Genomic DNA, 21,801 nt, shown 5'->3' on the forward strand with positions numbered 1-21,801 from the left:
AAAGAAACATTATTTGCATGTAGAAATTCCATGTACTTGTACTCCTGAAAGTTCTCAATTCTCCACCCATTTCCTTGGAATGCATCTTCAAAATAAGGCATTGGTCAATAATGTCTGTTACTTCTTATAAGATGTTTTGCTAGGAAGGAATGGAAATAACCAAGGTAAAAAAACAAGCTGCTGGTTTGGTTAAAAGTAAAGAGGGCATTACATTACTATCTTTGAAAATTTGCAACAAGAAAAGCACAGCATCAATTAGGAAAAGGCAAACTAGAATTTTGTACAACCTCACTTCAAAAAATCAATTTTGGTGAAGACAGGGACTTAAATCATAGCAGAACTTTGATTCTACCTTTCCATAAAGTGCATTCCCTGTAGTCCCTAAGTGACTATTTTCTTCTTAAATTTTATATCAATTAGCTCATATTCTGCTTATAGCATCAAAGTACTTTCGTGATTTGGTAAATCACAGCTGTCAGTGGTCACTGCTCCTTGAATGAACCACATAGATGTAAAAAAGGCAATTTTACAGTGGTTTAGAAATTAGGAAAAAAATTACCTCACAAGAGCTACTGAAAAAGAAGACAATATACACATGAATCATGTTTTCTTAGGGTATATCCCATTTGTCTTTTCTGTGGTTCCATCAATAGCCCAGGTCCATTCTCCATCTCTCTCAGAGCTCCCTACAGTTGCCAACTACAAATGATATTTTGGGGTTCATTCATTTTAGGGCTTCTCTTTGTCCTTAAATACAAAAAAAAATCAATTATAGAAGAACAAAACAAAATCACAAAATCATAATATCATGGAATTGTTTAGGTTGGAAAAGACCTTTAAGTTCATTGAGTACAACCATGTTCCTAAGTGCCATCTACTCCTCTTTAAAATACCTCCGGAGATGGTGACTGCACCATTTTCCTGGGCAGCCTGTTACAGTGCTTGACAACCCTTCGGGTGAAGAACTTTTCCTTAATATCCAATCTATTCCTCCCCTTGTGCAACTTGAAATGGTTTCTTCTTATTCTCCTGCTTGTAACTTGTTTCAGGTAGATATAGGGAGCAATAAAGTTTTCCATGAGCCCCTTTTTCTCCAGACTAAACAACCCCACCTCCATCATATGCTCCTCAAACAACTTGTGCTCCAGAGCCTTCATCAGTTCCATTGCCCTTCTCCAGACATTCTGCACCCCCTCCATGTCTTTCTCACAGTGATGAGCCCAGAACTGGACACAGCACTCCAGGTGTGGCCTCAGCAGTGCCCCGTACAGGGGACAATCCCTGCCCTGCTCCTGCTGGCCACACTACTGCTGACACAGGCCAGGATGTTGTGGCTGCCTTGGCCATCTGGGCACACACTGACTCATGTTCAGCTGCTTTCAACCAGCACCCCCAGGACCTTTTCCACAGGGCAGCTTTACAGCCACTCTGTCCTCAGCCTGCAGCACTGCAGGGGTTCACTGTGATCCAAGGGCAGAACCTGGCACTTGGTATTGTTGAAACTCAAACAACTGGCCTTGGCTCACTGATCCAGCCTGTCCAGATCCCTTTGCAGAGTCTTCCTATCCTGCAGGTGATCAACACTCCCACCCAACTCGATGTCATCTGCAAACTGACTGAGGCTGCACCCAGTCCTCTCATCCAGATGATTGATAAAGATGTGAAACATCTTTATCTTTGGCCCTGGCCCAAATCCTGAGTGCAGAACACTACTTGTGACTGGCTCCCAGCTGGATGTAACTCCATTCACCATCCAGCCAGCTTTCACCCAGTGATCCTTCACTTGTCCAAGCCATGAGCAGCCAGTTTCTTCAGGAGAATGCTGTGGGAAACAGTGCCAAAGGCTTTACTAAGGTTCAAGCAGACATCCACAGCCTTTCTCTCATCCACTAAGTGGGTAACCTCATCATAGAAGGTATTCAGGTTGATCAAGCAAGGTGTTTTGTGAACCCCTGCTAGCTGGGCCTGATGCCTTGGTTGTCCCAGATGTGCTGCATGATGCCCCTCAAGATGATCTGCTCCATGAAGAGTTCAGACTGACAGGCCTGTAGGTCCCTGGATCCCTATTCTAGCCTGTACCACAGAAGGTTAGTAAGGCTATTATTGCTGTATGTCAGCAGAATTAATGCTTCTGCAATATATGTTTTCTCTGAATAGGTGAGGAAGGGAAGTTTGGCAGGTAGATACAAATGGCAGATTAAATGTCTAGCTGCCCAGCATCCTTTTTGTGAATGATGGATGCTTGTGTAGTCTTTGTCTCATCAAAAGACTTTGCAAGCCAAAGGCAATCAATACTTCCTTCAGCATTTGTAAATTTTTTATAATAGGCTTCTAACATCCAGACACACTGCTTCCACTTTTTTTCTCTGGGCCCTGTTAGAGATCACATTAACATTTTAGCTAACCTGCTAATCTCTTAGCACAAACACAACGGGCCACATTAAGCAAACAACAGATGGAAATGTGGGAGATAATGCCTAAATATGTGAATTAGCCTGAAATCAGCAATGAATTGCATTGATTTTTAGTAAAATTACTTCCAGAGTCATTCAAGTTTCCTCACAGTGACACATTAAGTTCTCAAGAATGAATTTAAATCCAACTCAGTGTTTTCCACAGTGAGAATTGTGGGGGTTTGATATACAACACTGTACATTTTACTTTCAGTAAAGTTCATCCTACTGTAGACTAACTGATGAAATAATTCCCTTTATTTCAGTCTTTGTCTACTGGCTTAGGACAATATTCATATTAGGTTCTCCTCCTTCAAAAAATCCACCTTTCTTTTAATTTTGTGCCATACCAATGAAGCTAAGAAGCCATCAAGCAAAACTTACTTTTGTAATTATTTGAATAATTGGGTGTTCTGGGAGAAACTGCTACTAGCAAAGAGGAACAGATGTCTTTCCCTATCATGGACAGTTTGGTTTGTTTGTTTTTTTTTGTATCTGCCTACCTGAGCATTGTGAATTGTATGGTAACTGTAAATACCTATTATATCTGGGGAGAATTTGAATCAGTGGTTTGCACTGTCCCTGGCACAGCAACAAGGGAGACCAACTGTGTTATGACTATGAGATGTCTTGCTGCAACCCGGTGTTGAAATGTTCTCTTCTTATCTACCCTGTCCTAAGACCACAGCCAGTCACCCACTGGTTACCAACACATCCTGTGAGAATGTTTGTGCAAAGCAAAATAAAGAAGAGGACGGCAGAGATTCAGCTTGCAGGCAAGGAAACAGTCAGGTGGAGACAAGAGAAAAAGTCATCTTCTGTTTGCATATTCTTGAAAACTCCTCAGTAGGCAATTATCTGACAAATGGAGCCATCAACTGCCCTGGCTCAACTGGGTAAAGTAGTATCCGAAATGCAGGTATTACACTAGGATTATTCTTCATGCAGACAAGGTGCACAAAATCAGCCATGGTTCTGTAGACTCCTACAGCAAACACATCAAAGTTGGTTGTTAATTGTCAGTTCAGTTTGCCACTGTCCATTTGCCACAGATCCATCGTTAAAGCACACACCAGTGCAAAAATTACATTAGTAATTCATCAGGCTAGGCTTCATTTCAAAATCTTTCTCTAAAGAAAGAGAAGGTGTCAAAAGGCTAACAGAAGCTTATAACTTGTAAACACTAAATTAGCATTCAGCTAAATTCCAGGTGCTGGCCTATGTGCAGAGGAATCCTCTGGAAACTGTCCCATGTATAGAAGAATAGCAGACTTGTAAAAACTCCTAAGATTCTGAGATTCTTCTAGATGTATTCAAGGAAAAAAATATATATAAAACTGATGATTAAGCATCAATAGCAAAAGCCTCCACGTAAAAATAAAGTTATCTTCAAATTGAAAAATGTATCCGAGGGAACATTGCACAAGCACTGCCTAGGCTTTGCTGGGATGGCAACAGTCATTGGCATATCCCCCAGTTATTTTGGACATGTCAGGACATTAAAACTGGGATCTAAGTACTACTGAAATTAGTACCATGGGCACTGAAACAGATCTGCAGAATTTTCTGTCATGCCATGATGAGCCATGAAAATCACAAGCTTAATCATATGTCCACACAAATACAGTTAGTTCAAGATTTAGTGCCAGAAATCTCAGATTCAATTCCCTCTTGCTGTGACTGTGTCCCTTCCTATGACAGCTCATTACACAGATTCTTGCGACATTTTTATTGATTCAGAGACAAAGGACTAGTGACAGACTTCTACAATTTCTTCTGTCCCTGACATGCAATTATTCCTGAAACAAACTAATAGCTTTCATTTATCTAGAATAAAACTTTGAAGAAAAAGAACTCAATCACTTAAAATGTGCCTGTTACTCCATTTTCTTTTTTTCTGTTATAATTAAGAGATAATGTCAGTGGAAGAGACTTGTGGGACAAACTACAAGATATATAGGATAGTATTGATCACAAATTTCAAAACAAAGTAGTTATTTTCAACATGAGTGGACAATTTTTGACAATAGTTGGCTATTAAATCTTTAACTGTCTTCCTGCCTTTATTTCTTGTTCTTCTTATTCTTCTACAACAGACTCAAAGCTAAAATAGCTTAATAATGTGATACAATTAACTTAAGAACTAGAAAATAAATCTCAAAATAAATCAGACTCCTTTCTTCCCCTAGTAAAGGCTCCCCTCTCTTTTATAAGTTCAGGGGTTTTTCACATTGAAACTTAAGTGAGGAGATTACTCATAACACATATTTTTTAGTAGAGTTTTACTGGAGTAGTAAACTAATTTAGAATGCTTAATGAAACTAATTACACAAAACTAGATGCTTAAGTGAATATTATTTCATAAACACTCATTTTAGTTTCCCACAGAATGTATGTATCTAATATAACTTTCAGACAGAAAAGGCTACCTTTAATCTAGTACATAGAAAATAATACAAGTACACAGCAGCATTCTTCTCAGAACAAGTGATCAAAGGGAATAAATAATATGGGTAGAATAGGCTATTCAATTATCCAGATTTTAGATGAAGTGGCTCTATTTGCAAAAAATAAAAACAGGGTAAAAAGATTTTTTTTTTCCATCTTCATATTATTTTTCTCTAACACTCTGCATTTTTCAACCTGTTGTATGTTTTGATACTTGAATCTGCTTCTGATAGAATCCTGTGAAGGAACTTTCCATGTTATAATAGCACTTTATGCACTCAACTAAACAAACCAGCATAGTAGAAGAATACCAAGACATAAGCTAAATAATAGCAGAACACAGGAGAGGAAAGCTTTGTAACTTCTCCAGATGTAAGTGCAGTGTTTGTTATCCAGGCTGATAGAAAAAAACTCTAAAAAAATCTTCTCATATGTGACATTCATAGACATTGACCCTAAATATAAGGGCCAAAAAAGTGATGGTGTCTATTTCTAAACATACTTGCTGAATGTAGAATACTTTGTACTGCAACGTATTTTTTACTATAACTGTAAAAGGCACAAAAAAATAAAATTTGTTCAAAGAAGCAGAGAAGGTATCTGCAATGTGCAGTGATAGAACAAAATAAAATTGCCTCTATGGTAAAAGAATCATCAGACTGGACAAATTCAAAGTAATGTAGTAGCGTACAGGCATACCATGTAGTGAGTTAATTTTCTGTTGCTTCCCTCATAATATGTACAGAAATACAGAAAACTGGATGGTAAGCTGATACCTGGAGAAAAATCAATGTACATCTCCCATACACACAAAATGTAAAAATGGGAATTTTTCTTGGTTGATATATTTCTGCCAAATCTTGCTAAAACTCATTCTTGAAGGATTAAAAAAAAAAAAAGGAAGAAAAAAAGAAAGACATTAAAAGACATTTAAAAGGCTCCAACTTAAAGGAAAAAGAAAAGCACAGCACAAAAACAAACTTTGATAGAAAATATAAACCAAAACACTCCTACACACTTCTACATTATCATGGAAAAGGTGACTTTTCAAATACATTTTTTACATGTCTATGAGTTTGATTCATATGAAGAGCTAAGCCGTATTAGGAAAATACTGTGCAAAAGATACATGTATTTTTGAAATGTGCATCTTAAAAACATTAAAATAATTTAATGTAGAGACAGTTTTAAAATACCTTTTTCTGTACCAAAGGATGTTTCTCTAGTTCAGCTGTTTGACCTATATACCGGCTTCAAAATAGGAGAAATGCAATCTGAAAAAAAAAAAACCCAAAAAACCAAACCCAAACAAACCATTAAGAAGCATCTTTCTATGTTTAGATTAGAAGAAACTTGATGAAACTGATTACAATCTTGAATTTAATTTGGGTTTTGCTGAATAATGAATTCTACTTTTGCTTCTCTAGTTGTCATTCTCTACACTAGAGCTTGTTACAGACTATATTTGCCTTCCCAAAAGCATAGCAGGTTTTGAATAAGTAATCACACATACCTGATGTTAATTCTTTTTGGAGTTTCAGTAGGGCTGGAGATGTAGAAAATGTTTTGGGCTTGTGGAGGTTTTATCCTTCACTAGTAACATAATCAGAAATTTTCCAAACTAAGATGAGACGACTTATTCCAAGACAAGCTTGTATTTCTTACCTTATGAAAACTTAGTTGAATTTAGCAGATTCTTCTTCCATAAACAGTAATATAACCCCAGCCTAGTATCAAACCTGACTTACTTGATAGCAACAAGGCATATAGTTTAGTCTACATTTTAGTTGTGGAAATATCTTTTTGTATTAGAATATCAACAAGTATAATAATGTTCCTTACCACGTAGGCACTTAAATATTTTTCCTTAAACAAGGCAAGTTTCTGATTTTTTGTAGCCTCAAAGGATACAGGTATGAGCTATTCCTAACAGCTGAATGCAGTCACAGTCCTTGAAAGGTCCATGACATTTTAATTGTGGTAACTGTGCACTGGAATACAGTGACCATGAAATGCCACAGGGAGTATATACCTTGCACCAAGTTTCCCTGAGACCAAATTAGTGCACCACATGGCATCTTCTGGAACAAGAGATAGCCCATGTCATTGCATTGCCACACTCATCTCTTAGCATGATAAGCAAAGAGCACAGGAAGATTATGAAAGGTGACACCCTTCCCACTATCACCAAGGATCTGCAACTTTCTTTTCAGCAACAAGCTCCTGCCATTCAACACTCAGTAGATGATAGAAGTAATACTGAAACAATTGACATTATAATTTGCTATCTCAGATAATGCCAACAGGAGGCAAAAACAGCAGCACCAACAAAACAACAAATGCTCTGGATTTATTCATGGCAAATGTTAACTTTCTTTGCCATGTAACAAACACAAAGCATCTTCCGATCTGTATCAGACATCAGTTTGATACCATACTGTGATTTTCAGGAAGCTGTGATGCATAAAGGACGCTCCAGATACAACAGAAAGGCACTCTCACTCCTTGTCAGCTGTGTCTCAGATTGTGCTTTGAGGGATGCTGAGGAACATATTTGTAACACTGTATTAGAGGACATTTAATTCTTGCTTGAATATTCAGCCTGACAACTAGAGCTGACAATGAAAGAATTGGATTTGAGTGCACAATTTACCAGAAGACATAGTAAATATTTATTCTGATTTCTTCACCCACACAAGAGCAAACTTTATCTTTGATAGTCAGGGCAGATGCAAAAGAGTGAATTGCCTTAAACATACCTTTTTATAGCCATCAGCCAATTATGTAGGCTTGGACTATTATAACTTCCTACAAGTATTAACATATGCAGGTCTTGCTTCAGATTCAGATCATCTATACCTTACCAAAGTAAGGTAAAGTTAATTCTTTTCAAAGGCCCCTTTACATTCTGCATCCCTAACATTCACTCATCAAACTTTCTAATGCATGCTAAGTCAGAGAAAAAAAGCCAACACCCAAATGTAATACATTGTTCTGGAAGTCAGTGCTGGCTGAGAACTCCTTATTGAAATGGCTTATTTTTACCAGATGAGTCTTTGTCTTACTGTCTCTTCTCAACTGTGCATGATAAGCAAGTGGGTGGGCACACAGCATCCTATCATCTCATTTAAATTAAAAATAGCAACCCATATGAAAAGAAAGGTCGTCATAAAACACAGCTTGGCCAGAAAAGCATTAGAGAACCATTTCTGAATTCCTAAGTGTGACAAGGAGCATGATTTCAATACAAGGGCTCATACCACTGCATCTATCATGCCATGCTGACTGACCACCATTAATTAGCTTAATGAGCAGCAGCAAGCAGTTCAGAAAGAATGTTAAAAAAATACTGTCTTTAGCATAGTAAAAGGCAACTGCTGGCACAATACGAACTTTTTTTCTGAGTGGCAACTTCACAGTTATTTTGCTACTTAAGACCGGTATACATGTACAATATTTAACAGCCTTCTGCTGGTGTGCTGCCCTTTCTGTGTCACGGTAGCAGTGGCTAGGAAAGAGGTAGGAACAGCAGAGCTAGACAAAAAACCTCCAGTCCTGTAACCACTCAGCAGCAGGAGTCTGAACAGCTTTTTAACAATGAAGCCTCTTTTGAGATCTTGGCAATGAAAAATTCTACATGAATCTTTGTATGTTACAGACACAAAAAGGTATATGTATTGATTGTATATGATTTTATTTTTTTAACTGCCATCAATATGATGCTTTTCCATTCCTGGGGACTCTGTGCATCTATACTGAAGTCTCTAAGAACTCCCTAATATCAATGTCATTGTCTGGACGATTACAACCCATTGCCCATGGCTTGTACTGCTGTTTATTAATAGAGACAGCATTCCTTCATCTAAGATTATACATCTTTTTCTTATCACCTCCTGGCTGGCCTACTTTTTTTGTCCTCCAGAAGGCCTCTGGAGCTCCAGGTGCTGCCCAAGTTGCTTGAATTGTTCTTAATGTGCATACATTTACTTCAGGAGCGCTAAATCAGCCTACTGGGATCAGGTTTCTACTACTCCATTAATTAAGATTGTGTAAAATTAAATCCTTTACAAAAATATAGCAAGAGTATGATTTCTTTCATATCTAAGCTTATTAGTTCCAAACAGTTTCTCAACTTGACACCATGTTTAGCAGTAACTTCATTAAGTACTTTTAACATCATGCATCACTTAGGACCTCATTTACTTCTGATCAATACAAGGGCCAAAGTCCTGGGTCCTCTACTTCAACCTTTAAAAAGATATTGGCATTCCACTTTTCTTTTACATCTCTTGGATTTCCAAACAGGTCCCACATTTAACGAAAGAACCATTCAATCTCCTGTTTTAAAACTCCTGTATATAAAATACCTTGGCCAGATGATTGTAAAATATTTAATTTTAGCATAGGTTCTTTCACATATTTCTGAGTTATTATTGGAGTAGGATGTGTTATCATTATAATCTAAATAAATCAGGCCACTCTTTTTTCAACTATGAACTAGAAATATCGTTAGGCATTTCCACTTTCTTATTCATAAAACAGGCAATTTGTCCACCTCCATCTAGTAACAACTAACTGGAATTAGATAATAGATATCAATACTATTAAAATAGATTATAAATAACAGAAAATATATGACACTAGATGAGGCTTCATTTCTTGCTTTAATGTTTATCTCACATTTAAACTAAGCAGCAATGTTTATATTGCTTGACTGCTAACTTTAAAACACTTACTCTTCTTACCCATAACTCCAGAGTCATCATTTCAGATATAACCATTACAGAAAAAGCAAGGAAGAAAAATTCCATTGGTAAATTCTCAAAATTCTACAGTAAAAATTGCTATACACACATATGCATACACACTTCTATCTCTGCTGCTACACTAACCAATTACTGCTCCAATCCTCCTCATGAAGAAGAGAAGGAGAACCAGCAGAGGAGAATATTGATATTTATGGTGGGGATTCTTTTGTCCTCACTTCAGAGTGTGTAGAGTGTTTGTTATTTTTTTATGTTAATTTGTGTTACACTTTGCTATTTTTTCATAGTCCATAATTCAAGATCTTTCTAAAATATACTATACATACTGTGTTTTATATGTGTTGAGTACTTGGGTTTTATTCTGTTGTCCTTAATGGTTTTACCGAGCTCCCAAGATTGCATTACTTTAATGAGCTATAACTGACCATTGGTGATTTGTTTATAGCCTCTGGTATTTTCCTGTTCTTGTACCATCAAGGCCTCTGCTACCATCCTTTACTTGTATTCCAATTTACTACATTGTTATTCTAAGGTCACAGACAGTTCACTGTACACAGAAAAACTGCTTGGTATTCTACCTGTAATTCGCAGGACATCAAAATTACTACACAACTACCCAAGTGCATAATGCCAGCTAATGTTAAACAAGTTACATAACACTTACCTGCTTGTTAAACTACTGCTGGTTTAGCCAAAAAAGCTAAAAGAAAACTCTATGTAGGGCAGAAGAGTCCAGACAAACTAAACTTGGCAAGCCAGTTTAGTTTATTCTTTAGTCCAGAAGCTTTCCAAAGTATGTAAAAAGCCTGCAGTCTGTCACTAGTAATGGCAGCAGTGTATTTAATGGGCTCTTCAACTGCACCCCATCTCCATTTACTGAATCACATGTTGTGAATGAGTGCTTTAGATGGCTCAATCACCAGCAAATACATTGGCAAAAGCAGGTTTTTTTATTTAAGTGAAGGCATGAAAAGGTTCCTTGGAAAGGTTTGCTCTACTACTTACAAGATGGTTAAAGCACACAGAAAGATTCAACTAAAATCAATCAATCTAAACCTAAAATCAACCAAAAAAATATCTATGTGGAGAATGGGGATGGAAAAGGGTAAGGACAGAAAAAGGTAAGGATAAAAAAGATAAGGGAGACCATCTCACCATGTGACAAGGTTCAGAATGAAGCCCCTTGCCAAACCAAGCCCTAGATTTCCCATTTAGGCCTAAAGGTTTTAACACTTAAACTTAATAGCCTAATTTAAACAGTTTAAAAAAAGATTAAATAGAATTTACAATAGGCACAACAGTAAGTCACCTATAGGGAAAATCTACCTATGAATCTAAAGTACTTCAGAATCTAGAAGAGAAACATTCATAGGACATTTACTATAGGATATTCACACTTGTATGCACACAGACCTAAATGAGGTACAAGGTATACCTATGAAAAATTGCCCTTTCATTCAATGAAGTCCTCACACCAGATGCCTTTGCATCCTCCCCATCAAGGAATGGGGCTATCAGCCCAGGCTCTCTGCTAGTGGTCTTTGGAGGTAGTCCTCCAAGTATAGCAAATTTGAAATTTCACTGGCTCTGAGAGGCCCCACTCAGAGGGAGTTTTCTGGTCACAGCTCACTGCAGACTAGGAGAGCTCAAAGAGTCTCACTTAGGATTGCTGTTTATAGGGTGACAAGAGACATGACTTTGGTCTTAGTAATTTTCCATCCTGGCTGCAATTCAGGTTGGTAACTTTCAAAGAAAGCTCAATAACAAAAGTACTGTTTCACTTGGGTTGTTATTCAGGCAAGAAAAATTAGTTTCCAAGGCTGTTTGTTAAAAAAAACCCAGGAGGTCGTTAGCACAAGTTCAGGGGAGCAGACAGTGTTTCTGATCAGCTCAAGAGGAGCTGAGTCCAGGTCCTGTTCATCAATGCTGAGACCTAACAAGCATTTCTAACCAGCCTGAGTAAGTGGTGGGGAGGGGATGCACCACCACATCACAGAATCACAGGATTGGAAGGGACCACATCTGGTTCAGCCTAGAGCATTCCAGAGCACATAGCACAGGATTGTGTCCAGATGGTTCTTGACTACCTCCAGTGAGGAAGACTCCACAATCTCTCCGGGCAATCTATTCCAGTGCTGGGACACACAGTAAAGTTCTTCCTTCAAGTGGAGCTTCCTGATCACCACTTTTTGCCTATTGCCCCTTATCCCATTACTTGGCACCACCAAGAAGAGGCAGGCTCCATCCTCTTGGCACATGCCCTTCACATACTTGTAGACATTGATGAGGTCCCTTCCCTGTTGTTTTTTCTCAAGGCTGAACAGGCCCAGCTCGCTCAGCCTTTCCTTGTAAAAGGGATGTTCCAGTTCCCTCATCATCTTCATTACCCTCTGCTGGAGTCTCTTCTCCTACATTACCCTGCAGTCTCTATTTCTTTTGCATCTTCTCAGTGCTATCTCAGTTTTTAGCATCCTCATGCACCTAATTAGAAATATTCCACAGACCAGTTACAGGTGATTTTTACAAAACAAAGCCTAGGAAAAACCAACCCATTTGACTTTTAAAGGTCATACTCTAGTATGCTGCCAGGCAAGTAGAGGCATCTCAACTGCATTATCAAGATGCCAAGTGACCTCTGCCACCCACACAGTGGAAACTGTACTGCTCCTCAGTTCTGGTGAGAGAGCACATCACTGGAATGCACAATCAGTGATGAAATAACAGTGGTTGCTGTAGGTGGTAAGGAAAAAAAGATGTAAAAGGCAATTCAGTAAGGCTGAGCCTGTTGTGTATCTGGCCAATTCAGAGAATACAATTATGTCCTATATTGTGAGTTGATTGCTCCAGCCCTCTGCCACAAAGGTCAAACTACATCAGAGTGCAGAAGAAACAGCTCTCCACTGTACAGAACTGCAGATGGAATACACACAACAAAGAGGAGTGGCAGGGAAGGTTACTGATAGCAATCAGTGAGCAGTGCAGGCAGTGAGCACACTGAAAGACCCTTCACAACATTCATCCAGCATCCCCTATCTCTGCACTGCACAGACACAGGCCAGTAGCAGGGCTTAAGAAGAAAATACACTCTGAAAAGACTCTATCTGCCACCAAGAATAGCAAGAACACCTTTAAAAACTACCCAATTACAAGTCAACTTGAGGCCTATTGACTCATTTATCTGCAAGCCAACTCTGAAAACACAGAATTTTAATCACAGCCAGATACGTCTTGCTACCTCAGGGGAAGATGCCTGGCAGTGACACCTACTGCCTTTATTACTATATTGAAGAAGTTTAGTTGTTTCCCAGATGCACACAGGTGCAAGAGCATTAGGGAGAGATTTCTATACTGAAAACTGCATTTACAGAGCAAACAATGCCCATCACTTTCCTTGCTCCCCTCAGACTCCCACAAGCACACGAGTGCACACCCAGCAAGGACTCTGCAATTGGCCATGAAGCAACATAGCCCACCCTGCCAGAAATGCTCGGAAAGCATATTCTGGGCCAACTTACCTTCACAGACAAGATGGAGAGATAAACCTCTGCCAACATTCAGCCACTCCAAAGATTCACATATGGTCACTCCATTGCCAAGAGGCTTTCAGTAGCAATCCAAAACTGAGGGCAAAGGAATCACAGCCAACTCCCATAGTCTCTCTTCTAGCCAGCCTTCCCAAGGGGGAAATACAGCATGGAAAGTAAAGGTGACTGTTGGACAGGCCTTTTAACACCTTAACATGCTTTTAGAGCCTGTACAAACATGGCATGATTTAGCCATTCTCTGTTCAAGTCTCAGTATCAAGAGTCACAGATGTTAGAGAGGGATACATTGGCATAGCAACCTTACAAAGATGAGCTACCCAACTAAAAGAGTTAACACTATTTCTAGGGGCATTGTAAATGAAGAAGGAAGAGGTGCTTCAAACTATTTTTTTCATTTTCTGCACCATGTTCAGACAGACAACTCAAGATATTTAACCTAGAGGGTGACCAGGCATTATTTTCAGTATCTCAGCAATATTATTTACTTACTTTGTGCACATTGCAGCAGAAATTACAGAAAGGAAAGGATGTTCAGGTAAAGAGTAGGCTGAGGCCACTGCAATAAAAACTGTAAAAAAAGACATTATATTTGGACAATTGAAGATGTTGCTGTGAGTATGCAGACTCAGACAACACAGGATTCTTGGTTTTCTCTGCTTAAGGATTTCTTTTCAGATATTCCACAATGGGACACAGAAGCAGTTACAAGTGTCCCAATGGAAAGGAGAGCTTGATATACTCATTCCTTGCCAAATATCAGAATAGATTTCTGTCTGATGGGAAAATGATGGTTCTCTTGGCAGCCAGGAGAACGAATCAAATCTTAAAGCACATCAGTCCCAGCACTGTCAGCCAGGTAAGGCAGGGGTTTGTTCTGCTCTGATCTGCACTGGGGCAGCCTCACCTTGAATATTGTGCGTAGTTTTAGGCACTGCAATATAAGAAAGACCCTAAGATATGAGAATGTCAACAGGAGGCCATGAGGACAGTGAAGGGCCTTGAGGGGAAGCTGAATGTGGAGGAGATGAGATCACTTGGTCTGTTTAGCTTGGAGGAGATTGAGGGGAGAATTCACTGCAGTTAAAATTTCCTCACAAGTGCAAGCAGGACAGACACTAATCTCTTCACTCTCACAACCAGTGACAGGACCCAAAAGTCCAATGGCCTCAGTTGTGTCAGGGGAGGTTTAGGTTGGATATTGAAAAAAGAAATTCTTCATCCAAAGGGTGGTTGGGCACTGGAACAGGCTCCCCAGGGGAGTTGTCAAAGCACCAGGCCTGACAGAGCTCAAGAAGCACTTGGACAACACTCTCAGGCACATGGTGTGGTCCTTGAGGTATCCTGCACAGAGCCAAGAGTTGAACTCAGTGATCTTTATGGGTCCTTTCTAATGCAGCATATTCTATGATTCTATGACCTCTCAAGAGCCTGGTGGGAAAGTATGGCCACATCATGTACTATGCAATACATATGCTAAATACAAAGCATAAGAATGATGCTTACTGAAGCAGCAGCACACATGTATCTACAACCAAATTATGTAAGTATAGATTGTCAGAGACAGTAAAATACTAGTTGATATAAATAGAAAATTAAAATATTAGTTCTAAATTAAAAGTAAAATTTGTTTATTAATAAAAGTGATAACAAAGAAAAGCAATGTGAAGGAAGGAAAAAGATAGCATAGAAAAATCATTATTTGTAAAAACATACTCATTGCAATCCCTGAAAAGATACAGAACTCAAGCCCTTCTGTCCCTGGAACGGTCTAGTGTGTTTCTAAATGTCTTGATGGAATTGAAATGAAAGCATAAATTTCCAATAAAAGCACTGGATATCAGTGAACAGAGACTTTGACTTACAGCAGAGCAGTCACCACGTTACTAGGTTTTCGTGAGATTTCACTATAACAGCAGCTACTCCTTTACACTGCAGACTAATAGCTGGTATTCTGATGATTCACAATGCTGCTGAGGTGATAATGAAGCATTTGCCAGCTAGAAAGTTACAAAAGCATGAACAATTAATACTAATAAGAGTTATTACATATGCATAGTTTGTTAGAGGGGGAAAAAAGGAAGAAGGAATAAAATTCTAGGATACTGCTGGACAAAGTGGTATAACTTCTGGAATGGGGGAAACTTATTCCAAGCCACATTGTTTTTTCACCACACCATCCTGTTTGTCAGCATCTGCCTTTAAGCATGACAGCTTAAAGAAACCACATTACCAGAAATGTGACTACCCTCCTTCTAATTTGATCATTGATACTGATAATTATCTTTTCTAGAGCAAGATAGTTATCTTTTCATGGTTCAAGTATCAGATCATTCACAACTCCCTAATAAATTGGAATGTGTAATTTTTTTTTTCCCTGTGATTTTCATCTTGACTGAAGTTAAAAATCCCCTTTTTATTACTTAAAAAAAAAAGTCTTCCAACATGCAGCACTGAACCACCAAATCTGTTGGAAATAAAGCTTCTTAAGATTCAGTTAGATCTGATGAGTAAGGCAATAGCCTCAGGTGTGTTTCAAACCACAAAGTGAAAAATAGAAGTTGAGAATGAAGAAATTCCACCTGGCAGATCTATACCTGTTACTAAACAAGTTATATTTCTTTAGGAAGAAGTCTACGCAGCACTGGGTGAAGATGGAAAATTCTTTTAACTTTAGCACCATAGTGTATGATCCCTGTATTCATGGTCAATGCTTAGTTTTGTACCATAAAGTGATTAGTACGAATACCAGAGATTAATGTGGTCTTGTGTTAACTCTCTGAATCTCTGACTAATAAGACTAATAAGTCTTATGCCAGCTAATGCCTCCTTATCTATTTATATTAGTGATTAATATGTATTAGCAGATATCTTAATTTTGAGAACAAGGATTGTATGTCAGAACAAAGAATAATAAGAGAAGTACATTATGCCCCGATCACATATTTGACATACTCTCAAGGAGGTAAGATTCATCAGAAGATCCAGAACCATATCCAATAAGTCCACCAAAATAATTAGCATATATACATATACTCAGGAAATGTGATGAATATGTATTGTTTTGAGAAATATAAACTGGTCTATTAGGTTAGTAGGCATGCATGCTTTGAGGAGAATTCCCCATACATCCAGCACTGGTAATAAAGATTGATTTTCCAACCTAGAAAATTGTTTGAAGAGTTTATTTTCTGTTTTCCAACGACATGCATAGATACTGGCTCAAATGGAAACTTGGCCAAAGATTGAAACTTTTTTTTTTTTTTTGCCTTTATATTTCCTTCATTTATGAAGATTTGTATAACCATTGGCATGCCTGTGCCTTACATTCATATTAATTCCCCTGCTACTCCTTGTGTAGTACCTTCTTGTCACCAGCAAGGAGCTTCCATTCTTAAGAATTTTTCAGTCTGCTGTGGAAAGAAGAATGTTATACCAGGTTACAGCTTTTCTTTATACCCTCCATTTACCCAAACTACTTTGGTACACCTGAAGGGGCATCACACCTGAGAGAAACTGACAATACTGCTACCAGACTGACTTTAGCAGGGATTGTCTGCTTCTTTGAGTTGAGAAAGGGCTTAGGAAGCCTGAGTCCAGCTCCCAAACTGTCAGGTGTTATAGCAGATTGAAATAGCCAACAGGTGAATCCTGAACACTGTTAACTCAAAATTAATCTAAGATACTACCCTGCCACATCAATATTCTTTCTTCCTGTCTTTCTAAGGGATTTCTTCCCCTCTATAGAAATTATTCTTAGAAAGAGACAAACATACCATTCCTGCCTCTGTAAATGGACACTCTGAAAGAGCAATTTCCTGTGGGAAAAAAAAAAAATTAAAAAAAGAGAATGGGGGAGAACCCTTAAAAGCATTAGACAAATCAAACTTCTTTTATAAGCCACATAGTTCAGTGACCAAATCACCCAATAGTTTGTGCCACTAATTGGAGTTCCTTCTATCTTGTCATATCATTCTCCATTTCCTTACTCTATTTCCTGATAATTAAAGCAACTCCCAAAGGCTCTGAACCTGGAAAAAACAGCAGTAATCCACACAGAAGGTGAGAGATCATGCATATTCTTCCCGGTAGTAAGACTACAACTGAGTCTTCTCCAGTACTCTGAGTTATGTAGGTTCACAATCTGAAAGTATGTAAACATCTTCCATCTAAGTAAAATCCAGGATGTTCATTCTTAAATCTTAAAATCCAGGATGTTCTTTCATAACCTTCTCATATGTGGTCTCAAGGAGTAGCCTATAATTCACACCTGATCCAGACTGCAAAACTGCTAACACTCTCCTGTGCAGGAAGTAGCAAGTGCTTATGTAAATATGAACATAATCCTCAGGAAGCCTCAAGAATATTCATCCTTCTAAGTGATAAGTCTCCTGGATCCAGCCTGATAAGATCAATTTCTTGCTCCTGTTCTTACAAGCTTGCAAAGTGACAGATTTCTCTATAGGTGGTCCAAACCCTCAGGGTAATAGAAAGTTACAAATGTCTGGCTGCCTTTGTACTTATATACAGAAGATCTTGCCCTTGAAAAGCTGGGGTATTTTTTTACCAATTACAGTTTTCAGATTATTGAATCTATCTAAATTTGTTATCTGCAATGTGAATTCATCCCTGGCAAGATTATCTACACTTAACTCCATGCCAGGATCACATTAAGCACACATACCTACATTAAAGCAAATGGATATCCTAAAAAAAAAAGTGTTTCCCTATTACTGGAGGCCTAGCACTCGTCATTAATTCATCTGACATATGTCACCAGAAAAAGAGGAAGGAGCACGACTTGAAAGTAGGAGCACAACTTGAAAGTAGGAGCAGACACAACTGTCATGCCTGGGAGGCTGATCTTTCTTATTTCTTACTGCTCAGATGCTCTCCTACTGTCTATGATAGAAAATTGAACCCTGCAGAGAAGACAAAAACATCCCTTTGGAAGCAGTTATTACAAGTTGATTATACCAGGTCTCCAGCATTATTAATACTTGCTGCCTGTGCTTGCCATTAGCTCCCATCAAGTTTTAATAATACTTTCTGAAACACAACTGAAAACATTTCTCACATCCAAATTAACACCCTATTATTTTCATTCTGGTGAGGGTGGAATGAATACATAAAGCTTTTTTTTTTCTCTTTGCACTTTCAATTTTAGAACAAATAAATGTGGTTTTATAAGTCATGACTGAGGTTGTTATTTTTCAAGTTTTTGATATTTCCTAAAAATGCGCACATCTTTATTTTACAAGTGTTTTTCAGGAGTAATGACAAGTTGCTTACCTTAAATTCCTTTCAACCTAATCCTAAATCTAACCAGCGTTTGTCAGTGAATTAACTTCTTAACTTGCAATTAGGGAAGCTATTATGCAGTGGATTTAGGGAGAGTCCACAGCTGCTCCAAACCAACCTGGTTCAGGCCTCCAACATGGAATATTAAAAGTGTTTTTGTGCCAAACACCTGCCATTGATCATCACCAAAAATTTTTATAAAGTATCTTTCCATTTTATCCTCAGGTAGATTTATAAAAGCAAGTGAGATAAGTATCTTTTGGAGAGGAAGAGTTCTATTTACATTAAGAGTACATAAAAAAATGAAGGTTACTCACTAAGCTCAGACTACAGACTTTTAGACTTCTGCTGTTCAAATAAATGAAGGCAGTCCAGAAGAGCACTGCTGCTATACAATGTATTTGTTATCTAGCTCATCAACCTGAAGTGTCCATGTGAAGATAAAATCCCAGAAGGCCAAATAAAACAGTTGTAAATAAAGTTGTTTTATTCCCATTAGGAACACAAGAAATAGGATTATTCATTGCAGTTGCATGGGTTATATTAGGTTATCTGAAATTATTTCTTGATTAAAAAAAAAAAACCAAAAAGCATTGCATGCTGTCTCACTGCTTCTTTGAAAAGTTATTAATTTAGAATCAGAGCACATCTGCATCTCAAAAACTACCAGGATTGCAATCAAAAGCAAGTTGGCAGAAACAGTTTTTTAAACAATCTGGTTCTTTCACAGTCCTATATGGTACACTTGCTTGTTCTTTTTTATGGTAGGAATCCTTCACTTGGCCCACTGTTCTAGCAGTGCTTATAAAACCTCTCGCCTTCAGTTGGTCTGAACAAACACATGAACACATTCTTCCAGATGGAAAACTGACAAGAATTATATAAGCTCCAGTTTCAGTTCCTAGAAGTCAGTTGCACATACTAGGATTCATCAAAGTCTTGCCTGGGTAGCAGTAGAATGAAAGAAGTGAAGTACTTGAAGGGCAGAGAGAAAATAAGGAAAGTATTTACAAGTATTGGAAAAGCAACCCAAACTACTCTCCCATTAATGAACAGTTTACCTGGTTGCACCCATATTCCAACTCTGTTATCCACTGTTTCTCACTAACTGCTGCCTTAAGCACTGGCAAGGAATTAAAGGCTTATACTCACACTTTAATAGCAAGGCTCGCTCCCGACATCCAGCCTCTGCCCAGTATGGTCAGCCCAGCCAGACTGGTGACACCCTGGCCTGACCAGTATCAGAGACACTGAGATGGCCAACACCCTGCCCTGGCTGACATGGGCAACACAGGCAGAATACCACGCACATTATTCTTCTAAGGTAGGAGTCTTTCACATCACAGTGCCACTAGAGAAGCCAAGGGGCAACAGGATTCCTACTCACCTCAGAAGTCATTTGCACGACTGGCAGCTGTGGCCAGATGACTCCAACACCAAGTGTCCCTGGAAGTCCAAAGCCATGGCATTACTAAGGATGCTGTGTTTGCTCTTGGGGATTGGGTGAGTTTCCATATAGCTACACCACTGCTCATCTTTCCCACTGCCTCAATAAAACTCCAGTTTGTCAAGCTCCATTATTGTTCAATTCAAAAATGTACACAAAACCTAGTTCCTGAAAAGATGTATAAAAGCTCACAGAGATCACTGTATATGTAAAAGAGAAGATCATATTTTCCAGAAAAAAACACAAAAAAACCCTCAAAAAACCCACCTTGTTTATAAACCATTTGAATTCATCAGCCACATTGATATTATAGCACTGACATCTCAATGCTAATATCATCAGCTTGGATCACTGAAAGTAAAAGATTTCAAAATTTTTACTTTTTTTACTTAATACATATATGCTGCAGATCTTTGAAGAACAAGTCTTTGAAAACTTGTGGACCATTGAGGCCCATGTCAGTTGTCCACCTCACCAGAAGCAATGGTTGCATCCTATTCAGTTTTTGGAATAGTGCACGGGAGCTGATGCACTATAAAAGGCACTTTGTAAAACAAAATACTCAGAGATTCTGTACTTTCAAGTTATCACCAATAACTGCAGTTCAGCAGCTGTGATATATATTGCTTAGTTGCAGGTTCTTTTACTCCAGTGAAAGATGGAAAGAGTATCACATTTTTAGTTTGCAATACCATGAGTCACATTAACAGTGCGGCACACAACTAGTGCACATCTAGCTTTTTCTGCTGGGGCAGATTACGCACAAAATGGCCATGAAAGAAACAGGAAAACATTTATGTATGGCTTTATAAAATCGCAGCAACAGGGAAAAGCTAGACTTTCTTCTTGCAGGGATTAAAAAGAACTCAAGGAACAAAGAACAGTTTGTAACACTTCAGAAACAACTTGTTTTATCACCACTTATCCATCCATGTTGTGCTGTTGTACTTATTGTCATTATAGAGTAGTGCCCTCGTGGACAGATCACATGGCCAAAATGTCTTTCAGTATTCTTCCAAATTATATATGTTCTTCAGAATTATATATGTGCTTCTGATAGCTCGTTCTCCCTCTTGGAATAGTATGCTCAGCCTTCTTCTGGTCAGTTGAGGCAGGCAGCACAAAAACAGTCAGCCACCTTTTTCAAGCTGCGACTGAAGATAAGTCCTCGAGCCTAGATTTCAAACTTTTGTCTGCCTAAATAGTCAAGTACAGTATTCTATGACTCTTTCCATAGCCATTCCCTGCAGGTTTGGAAATACCAGACAATCCCCTGATCCTTCTTCACCTCACCTCCTTCCTCCACTCTTCTGAGAAAAAAGAGTGCCTGTGGCTTATAATGCTAAAAAAGCCCAAGACATTCATTCTGCATGCCAGGACAACACCCAAAGACACAGTAACGGGAAAATCTCTTGGGAACCAGAATAAATTGCATTGGGCATGACTTTGCAGTTGAAAAAAGGAGTTAAGTGCCATCTGAAGCACTCCAACAGTGTCCACATCAGCAGCACTTTTAAATCTATGAGATGCTAAGTTACCCAAAAATGTTCCATGTAAAGAGAATGAAAAGAGGCAGAAAGACAGAAAAGGGACAGAAAAACACACATACAATAACCACCAAATCCTAGGTTCCCACGTGGATCCAGCAAGCAAGCAGGATGTAGACAAACGCCCACGTCACGGTCAGCCCCTTTTAAAGACTTGTGCTCCATGATCCTCCCCTCAGGTGGGACTTCTGGCTGCTCGGCCAATCAGAGGCTGGACTGGCACAACCAGTGTGTGAGTGATGGAAATCTCTGCCAATCAGAGTCTGGGTTTGCACTGTTGCAGCGTGTGATTGGTTG

At 38.6% G+C, this 21,801-nt stretch overlaps 1 long non-coding RNA gene across 1 annotated transcript; it reads right to left on the reverse strand.

The window, feature by feature from the left end:
* Window positions 1–1,940: 1,940 nt before the first annotated feature.
* LOC111925917 (uncharacterized) lies at window positions 1,941–21,669 on the reverse strand. The gene is made up of 8 exons (XR_002862570.2): window positions 21,567–21,669; window positions 19,898–19,956; window positions 16,986–17,027; window positions 16,574–16,622; window positions 15,075–15,209; window positions 13,702–13,780; window positions 6,098–6,175; window positions 1,941–3,438 (listed from the first exon to the last, which is right to left on the reverse strand). It is a non-coding gene; the product is annotated as an uncharacterized LOC111925917 (long non-coding RNA).
* Window positions 21,670–21,801: the final 132 nt, after the last annotated feature.

The sequence above is a fragment of the Cyanistes caeruleus genome, chromosome 2, assembly GCF_971803275.1.
Source record: "Cyanistes caeruleus chromosome 2, bCyaCae1.hap1.1, whole genome shotgun sequence".
NCBI lineage: Eukaryota > Metazoa > Chordata > Aves > Passeriformes > Paridae > Cyanistes > Cyanistes caeruleus.